General features: G+C 45.3%; 1 pseudogene; it reads right to left on the minus strand.

Annotated features, from left to right (window-relative positions):
- Positions 1-857: 857 nt before the first annotated feature.
- LOC126238398 (5S ribosomal RNA) lies at positions 858-975 on the minus strand (annotated as a pseudogene).
- Between the last annotated feature and the right edge of the window lie 21,661 nt (positions 976-22,636).

A 22,636-nucleotide genomic window follows, 5' to 3' on the forward strand; every position in this document is an offset into this window, starting at 1 on the left:
CGCACCACCGAAGCGTGTTTTCATCTTCTGAGTGCTGCTCCGTCCCGCAGAGACTGGGAAACGCTATTATTTTCCGGGACCACTATGTCGCGTGTATTTGATTTGGGCATTGCATAACATTGTTCTGAGTTACTGGAATCGGCTCGAGGCAGTTTGGAAGTGTGCAACGTTTGCGATTTCGGGTGAGGTCTTTCCAATTTCGTTTCTGTGATGGTACGTAGGTTATGTATTGGCCATTTCAATCGTGTCATATAAATATTTTAACAGTCATTTTGCAATCGTTTCACGCGCAGAACTTCCAGTGGGTTGTAATGTAAATTGGTGTTACATAACCACTACATTTCACAGTTTACATAAATGGCATAGCAGTTTGAGGTTTTTCGTGGATGACTCTGTTTTATATAGGGAAGTCACAATACTAGAAATTGTAGACCTGCAGAGGATCGACGAGACGTTTGGTGCATGGAGTGACAGTTAACTCTCAACGTAAACAAATGTAAGATTTTTGAGCATACGCGGTCAGAAACACCCTTTACTGTAGAGTTAGATATTTGTGGGCAATCACTGGAAGCAGTTACGTCGATAAATTATCCAGGAGTATGCGTATGACGAGATTTAAAATGGAAAGACCACATAAAACTAATCGCAAGAAAAAGCACTCCGTCTTCAGGCCACAAGTGGCCCATCGGGACCATCCGACCGCCGTGTCATCCTCAGATGAGGATGCGGATGGGAGTGGCGTGTGGTCAGCACACCGCTCTCCCGGTCGTTATGATGGTTTTCTTTGACCGGAGCCGCTACTATGCGGTCGAGCGGCTCCTCAATGAGCGTAACGAGGCTGAGTGCACCCCGAACAATGGCAACAGCGCATGGCGGTCCGGATGGTCACCCATCCAAGTGCCGGCCACGCCCGACAGCGCTTAACTTCGGTGATCTGACGGGAACCGGTGTATCCACTGCGGCAAGGCCGTTGCCCCAATCGCAAGAAAGAGTAGCATTTATTTGGAAAATTCCTCAGGAAATGTCGTCCATCATCGAGGCCGATAGCTACAAAACTCTCGTTCGGCCAGTACTTCAATACTGCTCGTCAGTATGGGATCCGTACCAGATAGCGTTGAGAGAGAAAACATAGAAGATCCAAAGAAGAGCAGCGTGTTTTGTTACAGGTTGACTTCTTAAGCGTGAAAGCTTTGAAGAGCTCCCTGACCAATCAAATCTAGACAGACACAGCAAGAGAGGTGTTCTGCATCACCGATGGTTAACTGTTGAAGTTCAGAGAGCGTACATTCCTAGAAAAGCCAACAAATAAAATGTTTCCTCCAATGTCTCTCTCGCGAAAACCTTATGAAGTATAAGATTACTCGTATATTCGAGGCCATACGGAGGTTTATCGGCAATCGTTCGTTCCGCAAAGCATTCGCGACTGCAACAGAAAATGAAACAATTGATAGTGGTATTCACAATGTATCCTCCACCACAGAACGCAAGGTGCCTTGTGGAGTATGGATGTAGTTGTAGAATGCTACTATGGTAAGGGGACCATCAGACCTGTTAACCACGGTCTGATGAGCCTTAGATATGTTGTAGAGGGACCTGTACAGAATACCTGGCTAACGGGCGTTACTTAGGACCTTCTAGTTTCCAAGAAAATCGACGTTGACGTTTCATGCCTACCTACTGTTACACCCATGTCGAGAAATCGAGCGTAGCGCAGTAGCTAAGTATACCGGCTACGGTGCTGGAGGTAGGAGATCAAATCCCACCTGTTTACTTTTTTTCAATTTATAGTATGGAATATCATAAAATAGTATATGCCATGCAAAATTATTCAAAAATACACATTTTAAGCGCAGTAAATTCATTAATAAATCAATCATTACAACACACTTTCTTCAAATGTGTAACCTGCTTGTGATTCTTCATTAAAATTCAAGTACGGGTTCAGCACTAAAGCGCTCACAACGGCTGACGAATTATCAGCAGCTGCGGAAGGATTCCAAATACAGACGAAACTACTCATCCGTAACTTTGACCTCGATTATGTAACTAATCCCGATGAAACCCGCTGCCAGAGTCAACAGACGTACAATACAGCCCCTGTGAAACAAGAAGCGAAAACCGCCGTTGTGTAGATAAAATATTTGAAGAGAAAAATACTGAGAAAAATACTAGGTCCCAAAAGAGGTGGAGAGAGGTGGATGCGAAGACCTAGGGAAGAATTGTACCCGAACATGAGAATAATATCCGGGGAAATCAGACTCAAAAGGACAACGTTTGCTGGACATGTAGTTAGGATGAATATGGACAGAATGACGAAGAGAGTGTGTGACGAAGAGAGTGTGGAAAACAACAGGGAGGACAAGGGGAAAGACAGGAACCAAGTGCGTTGTTGAACTTCGGAAGGACTGGTTGGAATTGGGGATCAAGGTCGAAGGAAAGGAAAATTGGAGGAACAAATATACACCGACCAACATGCCGGAGATCAATGACAGAGAAGAATACAGGAAAAGATTAGAGTGTCACCAGTGGAGCCGACAGGAGAAACGGAAACTGAAGACCTCGGAAGAAGAGCGGGAGAGAAGAAGAGAAAGAATGAAGAGGTTCTGGGAGAAGAAGAGGAAAATGCAGTCCACGAAGGGGCTACCCGTGGTCCTACAGAGGCCGTAACGCAAGAAGAAGAAGAAGAAGAAGAAAATATTTGAACAAAATTAGTCATTCATTCACAGCACAGCATACTTGCGTCAGGAAAGATACTCCACAACGTTATCTCATGTATGTGGGAACCATCTAGGAAACTTGTTCAGGTTGTTCAAAAAAGAGCTGACGAGTTGCCTCATATATTTTTAAAAAAATGAAAAAAGACCCGCACTAAAAGGAAGTCCTCGAAAATGCTGTGCGAAGAGTTTTTAAAATCTGCCATTCTTGCCTACGAGTTGAAAGAAAAACTGTTTTACGTTGATTATTTTTGGAGAAGACGCACTGATCAGACACTTTCCGATTATATCTTTGTAGATGAAAGAAAAACATGCACCTACACCGTAAAAATTATCCGACCCAAATGTAGTCCCATTTCTCCTCCCTGTATTATGCATTTTTACAGGCGGGTTAGAATTTTCACGAAAATTATTCAGAATACTCCTTCTTGCTAAATACTAACTGAGAAATTGCTTCGACAGAATATCCCTTAGAAATATACATTTTTAAAATTCTGCATCAATTTTGTACACGCGGTTTCACTGGAATGATCAAACGCGCGTGATTCGCATCGAAGTTGATGGAATAGAGAAAAATCTTTTTGAATTTAATCGGACTGTGTTTTCAAGCATCGCTTTTGGAAAATCAGTGTGCCAGAAAGTTAGTAGCTTTCATTAAATCTGCGTTGTGTTCTACGGATTTGTCTTTCGATGCTTCTCCGACAAATGCTACCGGAATTGTGTTCTAGCACAGTAAGCGATGCAAGAGATAGAGGGTAAGTCGATGCTGTAATTTATTCTGTAACAAAAGGAATTCACAATTGGAGAAAGTTTACTCTATTTGTTGATTTATTAATGAAGTTATTGCTGCGAAAATGATGACTTTTGAATAATTTTGCGTCACGTACACTGTTTAATGGTACTCTGTAAGAAGAAATTTAGAAATAAAAACAGAAAGTGTGGTATCAACGGTCGACACCACACTTGTTAGGGGTTGCAGTTATCGACCGCGGTCCGTATTAGTACCGTTAGACCCGCGATTCGCGACCACCGCCGCTCCGCGGCTTGTATCAAGTTTCCAGCGAGCTTTCGTCCACTCTTGCTCGGGACGTCAAGTAGTAAAGTAGCATAGCCTTCAGACGATAGGAAGCAGCCTCTAACAAGGTGCTTAGTTAGTATGGCCTAAGTGAGGCCTCAATACCTATCTGTTTATAATTACAGGGTGTTTCAAAAATGACCGGTATATTTGAAACGGCAATAAAAACTAAACGAGCAGCGATAGAAATACACCGTTTGTTGCAATATGCTTGGGACAACAGTACATTTTTAGGCGGACAAACTTTCGAAATTACAGTAGTTACAATTTTCAACAACAGATGGCGCTGCAAGTGATGTGAAAGATATAGACGACAATGCAGTCTGTGGGTGCGCCATTCTGTACGTCGTCTTTCTACTGTAAGCGTGTGCTGTTCACAACGTGCAAGTGTGCTGTGGACAACATGGTCTATTCCTTAGAACAGAGGATTTTTCTGGTGTTGGAATTCCACCGCCTAGAACACAGTGTTGTTGCAACAAGACGAAGTTTTCAACGGAGGTTTAATGTAACCAAAGGACCGAAAAGCGATACAATAAAGGATCTGTTTGCAAAATTTCAACGGACTGGGAACGTAACGGATGAACGTGCTGGAAAGGTAGGGCGACCGCGTACGGCAACCACAGAGGGCAACGCGCAGCTAGTGCAGCAGGTGATCCAACAGCGGCCTCGGGTTTCCGTTCGCCGTGTTCCAGCTGCGGTCCAAATGACGCCAACGTCCACGTATCGTCTCATGCGCCAGAGTTTACACCTCTATCCATACAAAATGCAAACGCGGCAACCCCTCAGCGCCGCTACCATTGCTGCACGAGAGACATTCGCTAACGATATAGTGCACAGGATTGATGACGGCGATATGCATGTGGGCAGCATTTGGTTTACTGACGAAGCTTATTTTTACCTGGACGGCTTCGTCAATAAACAGAACTGGCGCATACGGGGAACCGAAAAGCCCCATGTTGCAGTCCCATCGTCCCTGCATCCTCAAAAAGTACTGGTCTGGGCCGCCATTTCTTCCAAAGGAATCATTGGCCCATTTTTCAGATCCGAAACGATTACTGCATCACGCTATCTGGACATTCTTCGTGAATTTGTGGCGGTACAAACTGCCTTAGACGACACTGCGAACACCTCGTGGTTTATGCAAGATGGTGTCCGGCCACATCGCACGGCCGACGTCTTTAATTTCCTGAATGAATATTTCGGTGATCGTGTGATTGCTTTGGGCTATCCGAAACATACAGGAGGCGGCGTGGATTGGCCTCCCTATTCGCCAGACATGAACCCCTGTGACTTCTTTCTGTGGGGACACTTGAAAGACCAGGTGTACCGCCAGAATCCAGAAACAATTGAACAGCTGAAGCAGTACATCTCATCTGCATGTGAAGCCATTCCGCCAGACACGTTGTCAAAGGTTTCGGGTAATTTCATTCAGAGACTACGCCATATTATTGCTACGCATGGTGGATATGTGGAAAATATCGTACTATAGAGTTTCCCAGACCGCAACGCCATCAGTTGTTGACAATTGTAACTACTGTAATTTCGAAAGTTTGTCTGCCTGAAAATGTACTGTTGTCCCAAGCATATTGCAACAAACGGTGTATTTCTATCGCTGCTCGTTTAGTTTGTATTGCCGTTTCAAATATACCGGTCATTTTTGAAACACCCTGTATATGTATACAGACAAGAAGAATCCTGTAAAAGCTGTTGAGTACATGATGATGTCCCATACTCCGACGAGCGTAGGGGACGGTGCGGGAGACCCACACCGCTGTACGAGGCAAGGTCCTAGTGGAAGTGGCTTGCCATTGCCTTCCTCCGACCGCAATGGAGATGAATGATGATGATGAAGACGATACAACACCCAGTCATATCGAGGTAGGAAAAATCCCTGACCCCGCTGGGAATCGAACCCGGGACCCCGTGCGCGGGAAACGAGAACGCTACCTCAAGACCAGTAGCTGCGTACTCAGTTAAGTACAATATATATTATTTTTTACCAACGACTTCTAATTATTTTAGTCGTTGCAGATCCAGACCACGCAGCCATCACCTTATCGACGTTATTGACAAACCTGCTGTGATTTATATGTTTCTATTTATCATTGGCCACCGGTCAACATTGGCGACGACTCGTTTGTCGTCAACATAACAGAAAGTCCACAGGCGGGGTTTGAACTCATACTACCGCACTGAGGCCATGAACTCACGTCATTGCGCTACGCTCACTTGCTCGAAACGTAAGTAAATATACGTGTGTACCAGGTGTGCACAAAACTTCAGTGTCGATTATCTCGGATGGTAGCGACCGTCGCATAAAAAGCCACTAGCCGGATACACAGGATACAACATACCTAAGGCACATGAAAAGCAGTGATTATCAGGTCTGATGGTCCGCTTGTGAATGAAGGTTTGGCACAAGAGAGGAATTCATGGCGGATCCCACCGAACTAGATAGAACACTGAAGACTACAAAAACAAACTGTTTCGTACCTCACGCTGAAGATTGCCACACACTGAGACGAAGGTAGTATAACGTTTTACACAACCATGAAATGCTCGAGTTGCCTGATAAGCAATCAAAGTAGCTGCTGAATACTTGGGCGGCGAACAGTGCCCCGTTGATAGAGTTATAAAAGTGAACTCAATCCGGCGCCGATCGAAGGTCGCTGTGGAGGTCGCCGGTATGACGTCGTAAGGTCCAGACGGCTCTAAGCGGATTACGTCGTCCCGGGCCAAGTGTGCACTTGGCACGCCCACGTTACCCCGGTACCGAGTGACCCTCCACTCTTGAAAGTTAATACATTCGGCCGCAATAAAACTGATCGTTCGACCGCGCTGTCAGCGGTCTCGTGAACTGCACGAGGTAACAAACCCAGATTAAACAGACAATATATGAGTGTCTTAAATTTCCAGTGAATTACCACCAACACCTACCTTCTAAAATTAAGTGTGTTTCAAAAACATTCAGCTTATTTTTATTTTTATTATTTACTTTTTGTCTTCTGCGCCAATGAAGGTAGAACTTTGGGTACTGGTCATTAAAATTGCTACACCACGAAGATGACGTGCTACAGACGCGAAATCTAACCGACAGGAAGAAGACGCTGTGATCTGCAAATGATTAGCTTTTCTGAGCACTCACACAAGGTTAGCGCCGGTGGCGACACCTACAACGTGCTTACATGAGGAAAGTTTCGAACCGATTTCTCAAACACAAACAGCAGTTGACCGGCGTTGCCTGGTGAAACGTTGTTGTGATGCCTCGTGTAAGGAGGAGAAATGCGTACCATCACGTTTCCGACTTTGATAAAGGTCGGATTGTAGCCTATCGCGATTGCGGTTTATCGTATCGCGTTATTGCTGCTCACGTTGTTCGAGATCTAATGACTATTAGCACAATATGGAATCAGTGGGTTCAAGAGGGTAATACGGAACGCCGTGCTGGATCCCAACGGCCTCGTATCACTAGCAGTCGAGATGACAGGCATCTTATCCGGATGGCTGTAACGGATCGTGCACCCACGTCTCGGTCCCTGAGTCAACAGATGGGGACGTTTGCAAGACAACAAACATCTGCACGAACAGTTCGACGACGTTTGCAGCAGCATGGACTATCAGCTCGGAGACCATGGCTGCGGTTACCCTTGACGCTGCATCACTGACAGGCGCGCCTGCGATGGTGTACTCAACGACGAACCTGGGTGCACGAATGGCAAAACGTCTTTTTTTTCGGATGAATCCAGGTTCTCTTTACAGCATCATGATGGTCGCATTCGTGTTTGGCCACATCGCGGTGAACGCACATTGAAAGCGTGTATTCGTCTCCGCCGTACTGACGTATCACCCGGCGTGATGGTATGGGGTGCGATTGGTTACATGTCTCGGTCACCTCTTGTTCGCATTGACGGCACTTTGAACAGTGGACGTTACATTTCAGATGTGTTACGACCAGTGGCTCTACCCTTCATACGATCGCTGCGAAAGCCTACATTTCAGCAGGATAATGCATGACCGCATGTTACAGGTCCTGTACGGGCCTTTCTGGATACAGAAAATGTTCGACTGCTGCCCTGGCCAGCACATTCTGCAGATCTCTCACCAACTGAAAACGTCTGGTCAATGGTGGCCGAGCAACTGGCTCGTCACAATACGCCAGTCACTACTCTTGATGAACTGTGGTATCGTGTTGAAGCTGCATGGGCAGCTGTACCTGTACATGTTATCCGAGGTCTGTTTGAGTCAATGCCCAAGCGTATCAAGGCCGTTATTTCTTTCAAAGGTGGTTGTTCTGGGTAGTGATTTCTCCGGATCTATGCACCCAAATTGCGTGAAAATGTAATCACATGTCAGTTCTAGTATAATATATTTGTCCAATGAATACCCCTTTATCATCTGAATTTCTTTTTGGTGTAGCAGTTTTAATGGCCAGTAGTGTAATTACGAATTGGGTTGAAAAGTTTTAATCTCTATATTTTCCTCGTAGAGCTAAAAAGTATCCGTTTTCACAAAGCTACATCTTTTACATGCGTTAACATACGATCTTAGAGTAACTTGTTGCTGCGACCAGACGAAATTACTTCTGTCGGGCCATAACTATGGGTTCTTTGATTGCCCTGGAAGAAGGCTCATCAAACTAGAGCGTATGTAATGCACTGGGGTGCCCTGCGTAGAGCAGCAACTCGACTTGACGTGGACACAATCAGTCACTGAAAGTCCTAAATATTGAGCAAAGATTTGTAAAAATTGAACCATGCTGCATTTATAGCCAGCCATAAATGTGAAGCTGTTGCCTGTGTAGGATTTTGTGCACAAACCGTTCTATTGTGTCCTATAAATGTTCGATGCGATTCATATCGGTTGACCTGAGTGGCCACAACATTCGATCGAGTTATCGTGGACGTTCTTCATGCCGATGCCGAACAGTTGTGTCCCAGTGCCATGGCGTTTTGTCATCCACTAAAACTCCACTATTGTTTGTAATCATGATGTCCATTCCATGTACACACAACCCACTCCATTAAGGAACCTCCACCAGCTTGCACATTGACAGTTTCGGTCCATGGTTTCGTGGTGTCTGCGCCACACTTGAACCCTATCGTCAGCTCCTACCAACTGAAATCGGGACTCATATGACCAGGCCACGGTTTTCCAGTGGTCTAGGATCCAATCGATATGGTCGAGGGCCCAGGAGGGGCACTGCAGGCAACGCCGTGCTGCTAGCAAAGGCACTAGCGTCGGCCGTGTAGTGCCATAGTCTACTCACACCAGCTTTCGCCACACTGTTCTAACGGGGGCGTTCGTCGTACGTCCCACATTGATTTCTGCGATTATTTCGCGCATGTTGCTTGTGTGTTTACCGTTGAACTCTACGCAAAGCCGCTGCTCTCTTTGTTAGCTGAAGGCCGTCAAGCACTACGTCCTCCACGGTGAGAGGTAATTCCTGAAATCTACTAATCTCAGCACACTCTTGACACTGTACATCTCGGATATTGAATTCCCTAACGATTTCCGAAACGGAGTGACCCATGCGTCTGGTTCAACGTACCATTCCACATTTCTCTCCCCAGGGCGGAAACCTGTCTGCGTCTAGTGTAAACCATGAAATAGTGCGGAAGCGTTACAAATGCCTGCGTGTCGTGTAACTGAGGCGGGATGTGGGGACCAGCCCGGTATTCACCTATCAGGATGTGGAAAACCGCCTAAAAACCACATACAGGCTGGCTGACGCTGTGGCCCACGTCGTTAATCCGCTGGGCGGATTCGATCCGGGGCCGGCGCGCCTACCCGAGACCAGGAAGCATCGCATTAGCGCTCTCGGCTAACCTGGCGGGTGACATACCATTTCACGTTTAGCGACTGTTAGCTCCGGACGTGCGGCCTTAATCAGATCGGAAACCTTTTCGCATGAATCACTTGAGTGCAAATGAGAGCTCCGTCAATGCATTGCTCTTTTATGCTTTGTTTACGCGATACTACCGCCATCTGTATATGTGGACAGCGCTAACGTATGACTTTTGTCACCTCAATTTGTTAGTTTACATATTACATAAATAATTAAAAGATTAATTAACTTTGACACACGTCTTTACCATGGGTGTACTGGGTAATTTACAACTATCATTGACCAGTAATATAACGTCTGAAGCACTAATTAACAAGTTGTTCTACTGAGATAGAACGTTAAACACTCGCTACGGTAATAGTTCATCAGAGACTTCAACAACTCGTTGGTTCTACACTGTCATATTGACTCCTTCAGATGAGGTCATGGACTTCGTTGAGCGCTAATGTGGATTCCAGCGGGACCTCGATAACGTCTGTGGTATCGATATGCGATGCCAAATTTGGTGTGGCACCACGATCTCTGGATGATACCACACCCGTTACATTTAGGTTTACGACCAAAGTTTTAGAGTGTCGTTCTTGTGCCCGACTGTGATATTTGGCTACTGTGTTCCCTACATTCTTTCTTTATGACGGTTTGCTTTTCTGTTAAGTAGAAATTAGCCTCATCACTAAACAGTAAACGTGAAAGAAAACTGTTGTTTTCCGTGTCCAAGCTCACGACCAATTTACAAAACTTTGCCCGGTTTTGTTTATACCCATCGTCGAATACCGGCCGGAGTGGGCGTGCGGTTCTAGGCGCTGCAGTCTGGAACCGAGCGACCGCTCCGGACGCAGGTTCGAATCCTGCGTCGGGCATGGATGTGTGTGATGTCCTTAGGTTAGTTACGTTTAATTAGTTCTAAGTTCTAGGCGACTGATGACCTCAGAAGTTAAGTCGCATAGTGCTCAGAGCCATTTTGAACCATCGTCTAATGCTTTGAGCTGCACAAGGTATAATGACGTACTCTCAACGCATATCACGCTGCACACTCATTACAGAATTTAGGTACATACCAACAACTGATATCACAATAATAGTTGTTTGTTTACCGGTTTCGGCTAATGTTAAAGCCATCTTCAGAATTTTTGGCCCACAATAACCAGTGCTGGCGGCTCCTAGTTTGCTCGCGGTACCACGATCGTTCAATGTGGTATCACGAAGCGACCGAGGAGACCCCAACACCGGCTATAGGGGGCCAAAAATTCTGAAGATGGCTTTAACATAAACCGAAACCGGTAAATAAACAAACATTATTTCGATCTCGACTGTTAGTTTTTACCTATACATAACACCAGGTCGCTGTATTCCATCGACAATGTTGTTTAAATTTATTGCAGAATTGCACCTAAAATGCATCGATTAGGAATCCTAGGTCAAAATCGCAAAAATAATTTAATGAAAACTGTTTTCAGCTCACCGAGGAGCTATCTGCAGGTGTAGAAAAAAATTGCAAGTAAGAGGTGAGCAATAACAAGATACAAGTAAAACTTGAACTTCCATAATAGCCGGCCGGTGGGGCAGAGCAATTCTAGGCGCTTCAGTTAGGACCCGCGCGGCTGCTACGGTCGCAGGTTCGAATCCTGCCTCGGGCATGGATGTATGTGGTGTCCTTAGTTAGGTTTAAGTAGTTCTAAGTTCTCGGGAACTGATGACCTCAGAAGTCCCATAGTGCTCAGAGCCACTTCCATAATACGATATATATCAACATAAAATAATTATTTTTTCAGTGTGCACTGTCGTAAACGTTGACTCGCTCTTACTGCACTGAGGAATCGTACTGGTATGTACATACTAGAATACATGTTAGTGATTTTCTTTTATGTGGCACCAAACTAAAGTAAAAGTTCATCACTGGTTATAAAAATTTTGAGGAGGTGGGCCATTTATCGTATATTGACCCAATGTTCATACCCACACTTGTGTGTTAATAGCCGGCCACATTGGCCGAGCGGTTGTAGACGCTTCAGTCTGGAACCGCGCGACCGCTACGGTCGCAGGTTCGAATCCTGCGTCGGGCATGGATGTGTGTGATGTCCTTAGGTTAGTTAGGTTTAAGTAGTTCTAAGTTCTAGGGGACTGGTGACCATAGATGTTAAGTCCCATAGTGCTCATAGTGGACAAGGTGTGTAATGGAGCAGCGGTCGTGACGCGACCAGACGTTACCAAGAGGGAAGCAACCTTCCATTTCTAATTCTACCAAATCAATTGTTAGTGAACATTAAGATCATTTGATTATCATTGACTCTTATGTAAGTCCTATCCAAAATCTTATACTTACATCCATATTCTCGTACATTTAAGGATTTGGTAGTTTATCTGGTTATGCTTATTGTACTCCTCGAGTAAGAGTCGAAACGCGGCAGCTGATTATCGGTTTAAATAAGATTAAGGTAACTGAAATTTGTAAGGAAGAACAACAATTCAAAGACATGCATATAAGGTTCAGTTATGAAAATGTTTAATTGTAAATTTTATTGGCACGTTTGTTACATATTTCTTATATATTGGTTTCCTTAAGGAAAGTGTTTAGGCTGTATTGGATAACTGTGTTGAGTGTTGTTGTTGGGATATCAATGACCAACTTGGTGTAACTTTGTAATTTTAAAATTAATGTTTAAAGTGTTAATTTTGTCCCTACACAATTAATCGTTCTACCCTTTTCCATTGTGGCCAAGTTACGTATAACAGTACACCGAAAAAACAGACACCATTCATGACCTTGCAGCCGTATAAATAACGAAAGAGAAATTTCGACATCAGCTGTAATCGCGTATTGAAATGAATCCAATAGCGCCAAGTTGGTGTGTAGAATGTATGCGTCTGGCGACATACCATCTGACTTTCGGAAAAGTATCATCCACACAATTCCGAAGACAGCAAGAGCTGACAAGTGTGAGACTTATTTTACAATCAGCTTAACAGCTCATGCATCAAAGTTACTTACAAGACTAATATACAGAAGAATGACAAATAAAATTGAGGGTGTGTTAGATGATTATCAGTTTGGCTTTAGGAAAGGTAAAGGCACCAGAGAGGCAATTATCACAATGCGGTTGATAATTGAAGCAATGCTAAATAAAAATCATGACACGTTCATAGGATTTGGCGACCTGGAACAAGAGTTCGACAATATCAAATGGTGCAAGATTTCGAAATTCTGAGAAAAATATGGTATGCCACAGGGAGAGAGGGTAATAATGCACAATGCGTACAAGAGCCAAGAGGGAATAATAAGAGTGAACGACCAAGAACGCAGTGCTCGGATTAAAAGGGTGAAAGAGAAGGATGTAGTCTTTCGCCCCTACTGTTCAAACTGTACATCGAAGAAGCAGTGACAGAAATAAAAGAAAGATTCAGGAGTGGAATTAAAATTCTAGGATGAAGGAAATCAAACATACAATTCGCAGATGACATGGCTGCCATGAGTGAAAGTGAGGAAGAATTACATCATCCCTGAATGGAATGAACAGTCTAATGAGAACAGAATATGGACTGAGAATAAATCGAAGAAAGATGAAAGTAATGACAAATACCAGAAATGAGAACAGCGAGAAACTTAACATCAAGGTTGATGGTCACGAAGTAGATGAAGTTGAGGCATTCTGCTACCTAGGCAACAGAATAACCACTGACGGACGAAGCTAGGACAACATCAAAAGCAGTCTATCACTGGCAAAAAAGTCATTCCTGGGCAAGATAAATCTAGTAGTATCAAACATAGGCCTTAATTTGAGGAAGAATGTTCTGAGCATTTATGTTTGGAGAACAGCATTGTATATGTGCGGGCGTGTGTGTGAATTCCTAAGGGACCAAACTGCTGAGGTTAGCCGGCCGGGGTGGCCGAGCTGTTCTAGGCGCTACAGTCAGGAACCCTGCGACCGCTACGGTCGCAGGTTCGAATCCTGCCTCGAGCATGGACGTGTGTGATGTCCGTAGGTTAGTTAGCTTTACGTAGTTCTAAATTCTAGGGGACTGATGACCTCAGAAGATAAGTCCCGCAGTGCTCAGAGCCATTTGGACCATTTGCTGAGGTCATCTGTCCCTGAACGTACAGGCTACTTAAGCTAACTCAAACTAACTTACGCTAAGAACAACACACACCCATGCCCGAGGGAGGACTCGAATCTCCGGCGGGACGGGCGATGCAATCCGTGACATGGCGCCTCAAACCGTTCGGCCACTCCGCGTCGACAGTATCGTAGAGTAGTGAAATATGGACTGTGGGAAAACCGAAACGAAATGGAATCGAAGCATTTGGGATGTTGTGTTTCAGACGAATGTTGAATATTAGGTGGACTGATAAGGTAAGGAATGAGGAGGTTCTGCGCAAAATCGAAGAGGAAAGGAATTTGTTGAAAACACTGACTAGGAGAAGGGGCAGTATGACAGGACATCTATTAAGACACGAGGGAATGGCTTCCATGGTACTAGAGGGAACCGTAGACGGCGAAAAATCGAAAATAATTAAGGACGTTGCTAGCAAGTGCTACTCTGAGTTGAAGAGGTTGGCACAGGAGAGGAATTCATGCTAGATAGCATCGAACCTCTGAGAAGAATGACCAATCCAAAAAAAGAAAAAAAAGGAAAAGAAAAGAAAGCCTCAATTAAACATTTGTGCCGAACCCGGTCTTGAGCCCGGATTTCCCGCTTATTTAGAGCGATTAAGTTAACAACTTTGACTATCCGAGAACGCATCATGTCCAACCGCAAATTCTCATACGTCACACACGACATAACTAGTGTCCCCTGCCTTTACGCCGTTGCTAGCAGCCTCACTTTATTCCCGCAAGAGTTCGAACGAAGCAGGCACCTGCACCTAAGGTGTTATTTTCCGGCTGCAGGGTGATGAATCGTGTTTCTTTTTCTGGATATGTCTGACTTACATGTGGCTATGACTACATATTAGTAATGACATTGATAAAATCTAAAGTGGTAGAATGAGCCACTACATGTCACACTGAAGCATGTTATAGAAATCGAAATTCATTAATATATATCCGTAGTAACTTATACCTAAGTATTTGCTAAATAATATGACACCAACTGATAATACACACGATAATTTTCATACAAGCTGAGTTACGAACAAAATAATAATTTTATGTTGGTATGTATCGTATGATGGAAGTTATTAAACGTACCTCGTTATTGTTAAATTCTTAAATGCAATTTTCTGTATTTTAGATCTGAAGATAGCTCCTCATGAGCTGAAACTAGTTACCAGTAAATACACTCTTGGAAATTGAAATAAGAACACCGTGAATTCATTGTCCCAGGAAGGGGAAACTTTATTGACACATTCCTGGGGTCAGATACATCACATGATCACATTGACAGAACCACAGGCACATAGACACAGGCAACAGAGCATGCACAATGTCGGCACTAGCACAGTGTATATCCACCTTTCGCAGCAATGCAGGCTGCTATTCTCCCATGGAGACGATCGTAGAGATGCTGGATGTAGTCCTGTGGAACGGCTTGCCATGCCATTTCCACCTGGCGCCTCAGTTGGATCAGCGTTCGTGCTGGACGTGCAGACCGCGTGAGACGACGCTTCATCCAGTCCCAAACATGCTCAATGGGGGACAGATCCGGAGATCTTGCTGGCCAGGGTAGTTGACTTACACCTTCTAGAGCACGTTGGGTGGCACGGGATACATGCGGACGTGCATTGTCCTGTTGGAACAGCAAGTTCCCTTGCCGGTCTAGGAATGGTAGAACGATGGGTTCGATGACGGTTTGGATGTACCGTGCACTTTTCAGTGTCCCCTCGACGATCACCAGTGGTGTACGGCCAGTGTAGGAGATCGCTCCCCACACCATGATGCCGGGTGTTGGCCCTGTGTGCCTCGGTCGTATGCATTCCTGATTGTGGCGCTCACCTGCACGGCGCCAAACACGCATACGACCATCATTGGCACCAAGGCAGAAGCGACTCTCATCGCTGAAGACGACACGTCTCCATTCGTCCCTCCATTCACGCCTGTCGCGACACCACTGGAGGCGGGCTGCACGATGTTGGGGCGGGAGCGGAAGACGGCCTAACGGTGTGCGGGAACGTAGCCCAGCTTCATGGAGACGGTTGCGAATGGTCCTCACCGATACCCCAGGAGCAACAGTGTCCCTAATTTGCTGGGAAGTGGCGGTGCGGTCCCCTATGGCACTGCGTAGGATCCTACGGTCTTGGCGTGCATCCGTGCGTCGCTGCGGTCCGGTCCCAGGTCGACGGGCACGTGCACCTTCTGCCGACCACTGGCGACAACATCGATGTACTGTGGAGACCTTACGCCCCACGTGTTGAGCAATTCGGCGGTACGTCCACCCGGCCTCCCGCATGCCCACTATACGCCCTCGCTCAAAGTCCGTCAAATGCACATACGGTTCACGTCCACGCTGTCGCGGCATGCTACCAGTGTTAAAGACTGCGATGGAGCTCCGTATGCCACGGCAAACTGGCTGACACTGACGGCGGCGGTGCACAAATGCTGCGCAGCTAGCGCCATTCGACGGCCAACACCGCGGTTCCTGGTGCGTCCGCTGTGCCGTGCGTGTGATCATTGCTTGTACAGCCCTCTCGCAGTGTCCGGAGCAAGTATGGTGGGTCTGACACACCGGTGTCAATGTGTTCTTTTTTCCATTTCCAGGAGTGTATATTCTTGCAATCTTAACCTAGGAGTTTTAAACCAAACAAATAAACATAAGAGTCCACTTGTCTCCCTATCTGACAATGTCACGTGACAACAAAATGAAATGCACCGTTGGAACTGAGAAAGCAGGTTGTTTCTTCTTGATGAATATTCACCATCTCGTATCAACACGTATTGCGACCAGCTGCGTCACGAAGACCCCTATCGGCAACTTACGAATAGTGACGAAGCGTTAGTTAAAATTTACATATTTCTGTCTACAGTCAACAGAATATGTAGTCTTGTGAAGACGAATTAATCTTGGTTTAGAACGGACATCAGACAGTCCATGAGGAGGACTGTTTATAGCGACAAGCAGCTACATTAGCGAGGTTCAAAATGATTACGACTGCTAACTTATATTGTCAAAAGTCACTACACCTGCCGGCCGCTGGTGGCCGAGCGGTTCTGGCGCTACAGTCTGGAACCGCGCGACCGCTACGGTCGCAGGTTCGAATCCTGCCTCGGGCATGGATGTGTGTGTTGTCCTTAGGTTAGTTAGGTTTAAGTAGTTCTAAGTTCTAGGGGACTTACGACCTCAGCAGTTGAGTCCCATAGTGCTCAGAGCCATTTTTTTCACTACACCTGCTGGTTATAGGTTAACAATCGGATGTTTCTAGTAACCACAGATTCAACATATCTGTCGTAGACCTATTCAAAGACAGCCTGAATATGACAGTATCAAAATACCCCAAGTATATAGTAGTAATAGATAGTGACCTTAATCGGTGCAGTATCGGCTGGGAAAACTACGCATACCTGATCGGCGTCAGAGACGAACTGTCTTGTGACTTGATGCTGAATACATTGTTTGACAAATATAAGGACCAACCAGCCGGACAACCTAGACACGAATGAAGTATTTTTCAGTCCTCTGGCTACAAACAGATCTGATCTTTTCGAAAGTGTCACCAGTGACAGAGACACATTTGTGACCATTGTGATTTTGCAAGAACCATGGTTGCCACTGACGAAAAGGTCACCAAGAGATCTGAAAGAGTATTTGTACAGAGTGGAAGTGATAGTCATCCCATTTTTCTTAAAAGACGAACAGAGGACGCGTAGTTCAGATTTATCAAACACATAACAACTGTACTTAAAGCTGAAAGACGATATGACCAGCAGCCTTGTTTGATCCTTTCGAAATAATATACTAAAATACAACTCGGACACACTTTGGTTTAATGTTACCAATGGTGGCGTAGGGGCTGTAGGAAAACTTTAAGAGAAAAGTTAATAGTAAGTCAGTCATCTATAAGAATGGCCATGCGTCAAGCCTACAATAATTTTCACAGTCTGAAAACTGTAGTGAGTTCCTGCGATATGTAAAGCCAATGAACGGGTCAAACCTCTCTCGCGGATCCATCTGTCGTTGAAACTCAGGTCTCAATATGGAAATGAAAGGTACAAACAAAGAACTAAAACCTGTGTTTACCTACTACGATACTGCTATATCAGTATTTGTTGCCACATAGACTATTATATAAGAGATATTGATAGTAGCACCAATGGCATTGTAACACGATTAATACCGCCTAAAGCTGTCAAAGGGTAAGCCGATATGAGAAGTCAAGTTAGATTCTACATTCAATAAGCTGCAAAATTAACTCCTTTTGAAGCTCTTATTTGTCTGTGATCTCCTGCGCAAAGCAAAGTTCCGTTTGAATGCAAAAGTACGAAGGCCACTTTGGTTTACAAAAAAGAGAAAATACTCGAATCACGGATCAATGGCAGTGACGTTCGTCTGTTGCAGGATCCTATAGCTTACGAGGTGTGGCTAGAAAAAAACCGGACTAGTACTGGTGAAACAATAAAACGAATGCAATAAGGCTGAAAGTCGCGTGGCCAGTCACGTGACTCTCGCTCCGCCTACTGCTCGAGTTTCATCTGCCTCCTGCACTCAGTCTGCCCGTGGCGTCAGTTTCAAGTAGTTGACGTTTTGTCTGTGCGTCGGAAAATGTTGAGTGTACAGAAAGAACAGCGTGTTAACATCAAATTTTGTTTCAAACTAGGAAAATCTGTAAGTGAAACTTTTGTAATGTTACAACAAGTGTACGGCGATGATTGTTTATCGCGAACACAAGTGTTTGAGTGGTTTAAACGATTTAAAGATGGCCGCGAAGACACCAGTGATGACACTCGCACTGGCAGACCATTGTCAGCAAAAACTGATGCAAACATTGAAAAAATCGGTAAACTTGTTCGACAAGATCGCCGTTTAACAATCAGACCAGTGTCCGAGTTAACAGGAGTTGACAAGGAAAGTGTTAGGCAGATTCTTCATGAAAGTTTCAACATGAACAAAGTGTGTTCAAAAATAGTTCCAAAGTGTCTCACAATTGAACAGAAGGAACGCCGAAGAATAATTTGTTCTGACATCCTGGAAAACATTGAAAGTGATCCCACCTTCTTACAAAATGTTATTACTTACGATGAATCGTGGATTTTTACTTACGATCCCGAAACTAAACGCCAATCGATGCACTGGAGCCGGCCGCGGTGGTCTCGCGGTTCTAGGCGCGCAGTCCGGAACCGTGCGACTGCTACGGTCGCAGGTTCGAATCCTGCCTCGGGCATGGATGTGTGTGATGTCCTTAGGTTAGTTCGGTTTAAGTAGTTCTAAGTTCTAGGGGACTGATGACCACAGCAGTTGAGTCCCATAGTGCTCAGAGCCATTTGATGCACTGGAAAACTCCTGGTTCTCCACGACAAAAAAAAGCACGAATGTCAAAATCGAAATTCAAGGCAATGATGATGGTTTTTTTTGACATCAAAGGGATTGTGCACATTGATTGGGTACCGGAGGGACAAACAGTGAATCAGCATTACTACATTAGCGTCCTGGCTACCCTACGTGAGCGAGTACGGAGAAAACGGAACGATTTGAGGAGAAAAAAGTCATGGATCCTGCACCAAGACAATACCCCAGCTCACAGTGCGTTGTCAGTGAAGACGTTTTTGGCAAAACACAACATTCCCATCTTAGATCATCCACCCTACTCACCTGATTTGGCCCCCTGTGACTTTTTTCTTTTCCCTAAAGTCAAGTCAGCTTTGAAAGGAACTAGATTTGAGACTGTTGAAGCAGTAAAAGAAAAAGCGACGGAAGTAATGTATGGACTTACCGAAAATGATCTGCAGCATTGCTATGAACAGTGGAAAATTCGTATGGAGCGGTGTAGAGACCGAGGAGGAGAATACATTGCAGGAGATAACATGAAATTGTAAATAATTGTAAATAAATGTTTTTTCCAGCATCAGTCCGGTTTTTTTCTAGCCGCACCTCGTATTCTGAGCTCAAACATTACGACGTTCTTGGACGAAGACAGGGTTCTATTAGAGGATCACTAAAAATCTCTATAAATGAGACAGTCAGCTTTATCCGCACTCGACATCTTGCAAACAGTAGTTTTCCGATAAGCGTTCGAGTGGCACAACGGCGACGACGAATAACCAAGATAATTAAGCAGCACTTTCACAACTACACTGAAGCGCCAAAGAAACTGCTATAGGCAAGCGTATTCAAATATAGAGATATGTTAACAGGCAGAATACCGCCATAAGATCAGTAACGCCTATATAAGACAACAAGAGCCTGGCGCAGTTGTTAGATCGGTTACCGCTGCTACAATTGCAGGTTACCAAGATTTAAGTGAGTCTGAACGTGGTGTTACAGTCGGCGCACAAACGATGGGACACAGCATCTCTGAGGTAGCGATGAAGTGGGTATTTTCCCGTACTACCGTTTCACAAGCGTGCTGTGGCTATCATGAATTCGGTGAAACATCAAATGTCCGACATCGCTGCGGCCGGAAAAAGATCCTGCAGGAATGGGACCAACGACGACTGAAGAGAATCGTTCAACGTGACAGACGTGTAACCCTTCGGCAAATTGCTGCTGCTGGGCCATCAGCAAGTGTCAGCGTGTGAACTATTCAATGAAACATCATCGATATGGGCTTTCGGAGCCGAATGCCCACTTTTGTACCCTTGATGACAGCACGACACAAAGCTTTACGCCTCGCTGGGCTCGTCAACACCGACATTATACTGTTGATGAGTGGAAACGTATTACCTGCTCAGACGAGCCTCGTCTCAAACTGTATCGATCGGATGTACGTGTACGGGTATGGAAACAACCTAATGAATAAATGGACCTGCATGTCAGCAGGGGACTGTTCAAGGTGGTGGAGGGTCTGTAATAGTGTGGGGCGTGTGCAGTTGGAGTGATACGGGACCCCTGATACGTCTAGATACGACTCTGACGGGTGACACGTACGTAAGCATCCTGTCCGATCACCTGCATCCATTAATGACCACTGCGTATTCTGACGGATGTGGGCAGTTCCAGCAGGACAATGCGCCACCCCACACGTCCAGAATTGCTACAGAGTGGCTCCATAGAACAGTGTTCTCAGTTCAAACACTTCCAGTGGCCATCAAACTCCCCAGACATGAACATACTGAGTACACCTGGGATTTCTTGCAACGTGCTGTTCGGAAGAGCTCTCTACTCCCTCGTACTCTTGCGGATTTCTGGGTAGCCTTGCAGGATTCATGTTGTCAGTTCCTCCAGCACTACTTCAACATTATTCGAGTCCATGCCACGTCGTGTTGCAGCACTTCAGCGTGCTCGTGGGGGCCCTACACGATATTAGGCAGGTGTACCAGTTTCTTTGTCTCTTCAGTGTACATTGCCGAAAAAAACATTAGCACACTTGGTTTAACGGTGTAGATTTTGATCCAATGATGGAATATGTCACCTGGGGGATAGTAGATCACCTGGGGGATGGTATATGTAGTCATAATGGTCTCAACGTCATCCACCAACACATATCGTAGTAGCAGAGCTACAAGAGCGCCATCTGTGTCTACCCTTTGATAGGAGATGCTCTCAGTTAGAAAGCTCAAACGTGTGAAGCAAGCAGACATCTGTGCGACTGAGACGTACTCGTGCTTCCTACAGCCAACTGCGAGAGTTTGAAAGGGGTCAAATTATGGCCACCAAAATGGCGGGTTGATACTCCCACAGAATTGCAATACAAGTTGGACATGCTGCGTCAGTTGTTCTATGATGCTTGTATCTGTGGTCAAGTGAAAATCCTCACACTCTTAGATGAGGTTCTGTACATCCAAGCAACACAGATTCCTACCAAGACAGTCGTGTCATAAAGGTAGTAGTTGCAGTTCATACATGTAGCACAGCACAGATAAGACGGCTTGTGAGCCTAGAAGTATCAACACGACTGTTACATATCGATTATTAGTAGTGGGATTACTGGTGCGCACCTCTGTAGCCCGTTTTCCGCTCACGTCACATAATCGACGTGCACGATTCGGCTGGTGCTGTCAAAGGATCATGTGGAAGACGAAATGGCGCGCCGCGGTCTTCGGCAGTGAAAACAGATTCTGCCTGTACACAAGTGATGGTCGTTTGCGTGTACAACGTAGACCTGGTGACCGCTGTCTAGTGGAGTGCATTTGTCCAAGACATCTGGCCATAAGGTCTCGGGTGCGATGAGCTTCAACTCTCGTTCACCTTTGGTGATTCTGGAGGGGACGCTAACCAGCGCTCGGTACGTGCAGAGTGTTGTTGGGTCCATTCTTTCGCCAGTCTTGCAACAAGCAAATGTTATGTTGTTCCAACAGGGTAATGCTTACACACACATACTGCCCAGAAACTCAACGTGCTCTGCAAAATGTGAAGCAACTTCCTTGACCAGCACGACCTCCGAACTTGTCTCTACTCGAGCACATGTGGGATCTAGGCTACTCTTGCAAAACTGCGCAAACAGCTCGAGCAGCCATGACATAACGTATTCCAAAACAGTGTTCGGCATTTTTGCGATTGACTGGATGCCAGATTCAATGGCTGCGTTACCGCCCGTAGAGGCTACTCCACATATATGTATCCATGCGTGTCCGAAGGAATTTTAAATCGTAATTCGGATTAACACAGGCAATGCAATAATATATTATTCATCGGCCGACACCGGGCAAGCGAGATTCAAGTAAAAATGTCTCGCCTGCGCAGGAATATACATAAAGGATGTACGAGTACAGGTTGTAGACACCTTGTTGACTAAATATGGGAGTTTGAGTAGGGCCTGGAGTCGTCGTCGGATAGCCAAGTTGCAAGGCGATCGCTCGCGAAAAGCAGGAAACACGCTGCGAGTCCCGGTCGGGCACAGATTTTCGTTGCCGTCATTCCATTCTACGGCTGATGCTAGTCCATATTCGCAACTGCGAATACATTTCGTGTACGTAC

The sequence above is a fragment of the Schistocerca nitens genome, chromosome 2 (assembly GCF_023898315.1).
Source record: "Schistocerca nitens isolate TAMUIC-IGC-003100 chromosome 2, iqSchNite1.1, whole genome shotgun sequence".
Lineage (NCBI taxonomy): Eukaryota > Metazoa > Arthropoda > Insecta > Orthoptera > Acrididae > Schistocerca > Schistocerca nitens.